Source organism: Oreochromis aureus, linkage group 5, assembly GCF_013358895.1.
Source record: "Oreochromis aureus strain Israel breed Guangdong linkage group 5, ZZ_aureus, whole genome shotgun sequence".
In the NCBI taxonomy this organism is placed as follows: Eukaryota; Metazoa; Chordata; class Actinopteri; order Cichliformes; family Cichlidae; genus Oreochromis; species Oreochromis aureus.
In genome coordinates this window covers 19842509-19849709 of record NC_052946.1, presented here as the reverse complement: position 1 = coordinate 19849709, position 7201 = coordinate 19842509, and positions in this window count along the sequence as shown.

The window sequence follows — 7201 nt, the reverse complement described above, 5'->3', positions numbered from 1 at the left end:
GACAGATTAGGCAAAGAGCGTGGTGTCCGCTCTGCAGCCACTTGCAGTACATTTTAACCTTCAGTGGCTTCACCCAGGAAACCAGCCTGTTTTTTAGTTTTGCGTTTTTAAATAGAGATAATGATGGCTTATTTGGGAGCACTGTTCAGGTAGAAGAAGAAAATTGCGGGACCAGAGGATGCAGAGGGAGGAGGGTCACAAACAAACTCACTGCTGCCTCCACCTTCACAAACAAACTGCTGCTGCCAAAAGCATCAGCCTCATCTAATCCTGCTGTGTTTGATGAAGCCAGGATCAGTGTTTAGGCTTTTGATATTTTTGCAGATTAATGTGTTGACAGTGTGTAATTGTCAGCGCTCGTTTGTTTGCTCTGGACTGAATTCAGAAAGCCTCGGTTTCAGCACAGAAGGGCTACGGAGGCTTTTCATGTGGCAATAATAGCGAGTGTATTCAGGGTGCAGGAAGACGGTTACGTCTGCATCATGATGACTGAGGTCAGTAATTTGCATCTTTAAAGGAACGATTTTCACTTCAATGGGGGAACAAACCACTCATGCCTTTTAACAGTGGAGATACAGCTAGGAGTCAATGAGCTTAGAGCAGTGGGAACATCGAACCTGGCTCTGTTCAGAGTTTAAAGATCTGCCCACACTTCTCTAACGAAACACACTGTATCTCTGTTCTTTCCTTTTAGTGGAAGGTATTTACATCCACATCAGTGCTGGATGTATATCTAATAATACTTTGGCGTGAAAAAGTGTTTGATCCCTTCCTGATTTCTTTACATTTTTGGATATTCATCATATTTGCATGTTCGAGATCAAACAATTTTCAATATTATACAAATATAAAAAACCTAATACCCTAAACCTAAGAACTGATCTTTCACAACCCTTTGAAAGAACTTGTCTCACGGTGTGAAGTCGGCTGAAAGATCTGAAGAAACAGCAGAGAAACAAAATGTCATGTTTTTCCATTCCTGCCCCTGGGTCCATGTTCCTTCCGCCTGGGCAGATGTCTGTGTTCCCAGCCAGCATTTAAAGACCAGCTCTAGCTTCCAGTCTTTGCCAGATCATCTGCTGCCTCACGGTGGTAAATCATCTCCCATGATACTGCTCAGTGTTCTTGTTCCTCGAGTCAATACTGGGTACTCACCTGCCTCTCGGCTTGTCTTCCAATGCTGGCCAGCTCAGTCTCCATGTTTCCTGTTGGACACTTACCTGCCTCTCCTCCTGCTCGCAACCGTCCTGTGAAAAGGTTTGGACATCTTAGCAACTCCACTCCACTCTTCACTCTCTCATTTACCTTGCTGACTCCGACACTGTTCTCCGTCTCTCCAAGTAAGCAATTCAGTTCTTATCATTCTGAAAATTCTCACCTCAGTGTCCCTGCTCACATTCACGGGATTAATCCACCTTTTCCTCTCTTTTAGAGAACTCATCCCCCATGACGCTCGCTCCTTGTAAAACTCTGTCCATTAAGAGTTTATTTTTCTAAAGAAACAGTTGTTCATTGTGTCTGCATTTGGATCCAAACTTTGATGCACACCCCTTTTTAATGTTTTAATGTTTAATTCAGTGACATTTATCAGTCTGGAAAGTCAGACTACCAAAATTACTCCAAGAACGCATTCAACTCATTTAAGGGTTGACAGTGTTCAAATTTAAGTATTCCTAACTTAAGCAAACAAGTAGATTTGAATTCTAAAACCCTTAGTCAACCCTTCGTTTAGTCAACGCAAAACGGCTCGCCTTATTTCTTCTGTTTTTTAATGGGTTTTGTTGTTAGATGGAACATTTCCATTTATCAGGTCAGCAAACATTTCTGACTTCTTCCATTTCCTCTCTAAGTGGAAAAGCGAGCAGATTTTTTCCAGTAATTCACTTTAGAGCACAAGGACATTGCTCTGAATGGGATTTAAATTACAGTACAAACAGCATGTCCATAAAAACAGCAGGATTATTGCCGAGAAGCAGGGAAGTAAAAATTAATGTTTAGATCCTACCCATGTACATCCAGAAGAATAATTGAGGTTAAATGGGGCCACTTAAGATAAAACACTTGAGTCCCAAAGGTTTGTACATGTACAAATATTAAGCAGAATGCTTAGCAGATTCGTTGTTTGTGCACTGATGTCTGAGAAGAACGACTGGGAGCGGCTGACTGCCTGATACAGGGAGCTCAGGCCATACTGGTCTTACCTTTTTTATTCTTCTTGCATTGCGTCTGCTATTCAGCAAACAGCCAGCCAGGTAAACAACTGTCTCAGACAATCAGTACCTTTAAAAGGGACATCTTGGTGCTGTCAACATGCTGCCCTCCGATTGGCTATTAAGTAAAACAATACTTAGAAAAAAAAGAAAAAAGTCCCTGTGGCATGTTTATTACTCAGAGGTCTGGGCTGTTATAACAAATATGCTCATATTAGAGACAATTTGTTTCTTCAAATCCAGATAACTAAACATCATACCATTTAAGTGGCGTCCACACACGAAGCAATCAGGCTACAACAGTGGGTGAAACATTCACTACGATCTTAAGCGGTCAGGCTGAGTTGAACTTTTCTCAAATCTGAGGCGAATGATCGATGTCATATTGTTAATTTACATATAATGGGGTATTGAATGCATTAAAGGGTTACCTAGCGATCAGTGACAAAGAGATGCACAACTAACATCCACACGCTTCCTGTGTTGACGCCCCTTTACATACATCAACTTTGGCATTATGACTTCTTTGAATAACTGCCCAACAGACTGATTAAAAATAGAACTCAGCTAAACAGATATATTCATCACAAAGTCTACTTTCTTTTAAAATTGCAGGTGACATTGTGTTGGACAAGTGATGTCAACCATTAAAAAGGTCTATGCTTTGCACTGCTGAAATAAAGATATTATCTATGCTAGAGACTACTGTAACCACAGGCCTGTGGTTTTCTACATGCATTTATCACGCCCAGAAGATAAAGCTTTAAAGTCTTTGCTGGTAATGTCACAATCTGTAGGCAGACTGAATGGAGTGCGAATGCCGAAGCCAAAAATCCAGATGCGGAAAGCAAACTGATTACAAGAAAAGGCGAGCTGTTTTCTTAGGCTGATTGCAGATAATCCAAACGGGGAAACCAAAAACTATAAACTACTGGGACATGAAGTTTAAACACTGGGGTAGGGGGGGCAGCTGGCATACACAAAGGACCACACTGAGAACAAGAACAGATGCTCTGACAAAGACTAAGGGGATAACAGCACTATATATACCCTCAGAAGAGCAATCAGGAGAGTTAGACAGCTGGGGAAAACGAGACACAGCTGAACAAAATAAGATAACAAGACAAGGGAAATAAAAGTTGAAGCAAGTGAGAAGGGATATTTTACTGTTATTTTATCATTGCATCAGAATCATATAATAAGCATGGCATTAAAGCATTTATTGAAGCTATTGACATTACATTAACGTTTGTATTACTGTGATTGTTATAACCTCATGTTAATCTTCTATTTACAGGTGTTGGTATAATCATATAATCTTTCATTGCAGGTGTAACCATGATCATCTTTATACATATTGCCGCTTGGTGCTTATTATGGAGTTGTGCTCACGTCAGTAAGGGTTAAAAGCTACAGTCAGCGGGATGTCTGGCTGATCTATTGAGGGAAGTGACGCAGAGCGTAGAAGGCCGCACATGCTTACAAGACACTTACATCATGTTATTTTATGATCCTTTATTTAGATATATCTTTTGTTAACCTTTAAGTAGTGTGTATTGGCAATAATTACTCATTAGTTCATTTATGTATCATCATTAAGTGTTACTTCATTAGAGAATTTCTTTAGGCTGTCGGCCTTATGTTACAACTTGTATTACAGGTATTGTCATGATTCCATATTAACATTTTCTATTACAGGTGCAGTGATAATTCTTTTGTATATACATGCATTGTATTTTTGTGCTCACCAATGAGGGGGGCTCGGTCAACTAGTGGAGGGTCGGAAACTTTGTTCGGCGCGAGGACTGAACAATCTGTGGTGTTAGAACATTTATTCAACAGATTACATGTATGGTTTCAGTTAGGTTATTGCACACATGCAGAGTTGGCCTCTGTCCTTATAGACAGAGTGAATGCTGAGGTCGAGAAGATTACCGGGAAGGATCTGGCCTCGAGAAGAAGAAGATGTTCTTTTAATGTGTTAAAAGTTGTCAACATTGATTGTATTGTACCTACTTTACGCATGAGGGGGCGTTCCAATACCCTGATTTTCATAAAAACTATTGTTGTGTGGTTTTCGGAGAGAGATCGATGCTGTCTGCGTGCAGTGTTCATCTCCCACACGTGTGTTCATTAAAATCATCGTTTGACTTGACCCGGCCGGACCAGTGTTGTTATTTTGGTTTTCCTCCTGTATCCATCCCCAATATTTTGAACCCGTGACACAAGGCACAAAGAACAAATAACAAAATACAGCAGTAAATGAGAAGTGAACTGAATAGGGAAATGTTGACACATGAATGAAGTAGGCACAGGGAGGAACTGATACGAGAGGTGGAAGATGAAATACTGAGAGAACAACTAAACTCTACTACTCTACTAAAACCCAGAACTATGAGAAAAATATGAACACTTGAAAGTCCAAAAACTCAAAAAAAGAGCACCAACAACCCAGGACCAAGACAATTAACTTCCTTCCATCACCTCACCAAGGTTCAGTTGTGTTTTTATGTAACTAAGTGAACTGAATCTGTGAATTCATAAAAGGCCCAACTCAATTACTAAAAAGCTAAATAATGTTGCATCATATTTTTTTGGCTTTCTAAGTCATGATTAAGTATTATACTTTGAAAGTGCAAAACAATAAAAAATGCTCTACTGTAAAGAATACAGATTCTTGGAGTTAGAATTTACCGTTTTCATTAAAACAAAAACAAAAAAATGTTCTTGTTCATAATGTGGATAACTTATCATAACTCTGGTGTCAAACTTTGCACACATTATAACACAAATTTTGCAGCACATTTTTGAATGCTGATATCAGTGAATTCAGTATCTTTAATATCTTCGGGTTAGAAGTCTTACTGTTAGCATGCTAAAATTAGCATTGAGTTAACCTGTATGCACACTTACAGAGCTGCTAGCATAGCCAAAGAATCTTGTCTGGATCAGGCTGAAGACCCACTGAAGGTGACATCATCTTACACAGTGATTTATTTCAGACCACAAGAGGAAACGTTTATTTAACAATTCAGCTGGACCTATAATTTTTATAAACTATGTTGCCAATTAAAAGGTTTTGAAGTATCTTTTAAATACTTTCATTCCTCAATATATATATATATATTTATTATAAACTTTTTTCTGAAACCTGTGTATTTCATAACACCTCTATAGAAACAATGTTACATTTGTGAATGTTTTATGTTGAGTGAGGTAGTAAATGAGATGTTATACAGGATTAAGATTAATTTAACAGAAAGGTTTATAAAGGAGAAAGAAAGTCCCTTTTCATAAAAACAGAGGATTAAACAATAAAAACCTACCATTTCTAACTCCTTGTTTCACTCAGGAACTTTGCCATGTCAAAAGATTATTGGACCACAACCTGCCACGACATTCCCATTAGCACTTTGGTTAGTAAAATTTAGTACAGCAACACTTGGAGCTGTGAAGTCGTGCACACCAATAGAAGCATGCACTGCGCATCCCCTGTTTTTCTGTTTAATGCAGTAGCACTTTCCCTGCATTTTTGTCTCTACTAGTGCTACTGAAACTAAATAAATAAATAAGAGAAGAAACGAAAAAATATAAATTTTCACACAAACAACAATGCCATTATCTCCTCTCAACACATGTAAATATTCACAGCCTCAGTTCAGCCTTGAATATTAAAATAAATGTCCTTCAAAATTATTAAAACAAATCCTTCAAAATTTCCATTTGGAAAATAATCAATGATGAAAATCAGATATGAAGCACTGTCTAGAGGAGATATCAGGATTTCAAATATATAATAATAGCTTGATTATTATGTTTTGTTTTATTATTAGCAGTAAACCATAGCCCTTTCTGTCATGGTTTCTGGCTTTCAGAAATCAATCTCCGGTCCACCCTACCACAATTTCCTCCCTATATTGGACGTCTTTTCTAATTGCCAAGCACTTAACAGCAGAAAATGGCAGAAAATTGTGCAACAGATTGATTTATGGTAGATGTCAATTTTCCCTGTAGCATGCTCCACTGAGGAAGTGGAGCATGCGAACGGGGAACACTAAAGCTCACATGATCCACCTAGTTAGTCCAAATGGGAAAAAAGTGAACCATGACCATGTGGCAAATATGTGAAGGTGATAAACTTTAAAGACAACAAGATGGATCCATAGAACTGGGCATGTGTGGAGTCAGCACAGACCAAGTCTGAATGTTGCTTAAAATTTCAGATTTTTAGACAGTCATTTCCATGGTGAAGAGAAATCCCTTCAGAACAGCCAGCCAAGTGAACAACACTCTCCAGGAGGTAGGCGTATCAATATCCAAGTGTACAATAAAGAGAAGACTGCGGAAAAAAAAAAAAATCTAAAAAAGCCAGCACAGTTCTGGAAAAACATTCAGAAAAAAGTATGGGAGGAGACGTGGAACATCTCATGATCCAAAGCATACCACACCATCTGTAAAACATGGCGGAGGCAGTGTGATGGCTTGGACGTGCATGGCTGCCAGTGGAACTGAGACACTGGTGTTTATTGAAGATGTGACGCAGGACGGGAGCAGTGAATGAATTCTGAGGTGTTTATAGACATACTGTCTGCTCAAATGCAGCTACATGCAGTCACATTGATATGGCGGTGTTTCATAATACAGATGGACAATGACCCAAAAACATACAGCCAAAGCAACCCAGGAGTTTATTACAGCAAAGAAGTGGAATATTCTTGAATGCCCGAGTCAGTCACCTGATCTCTTGTTGAAGGCTAAACTTCAGAGAGAAATGGCCACAAACAAACAGCAATTGCAGTAAAGGCCTGGCAGAGCATTAAAAAAGAAGAAAACCCAGCATTTGGCGAAGTCCATGAGTTCAAGACTTCAGGCTGTCATTGCCAGCAAAGGGTTTTCAACCAAGTATTAGAAATGAACATTTTATTTTGAGTTATTTAATTTGTCCAAATACTGAAATGAAGGGATTGTTAAAATGCTTTAGTTCCTCACAT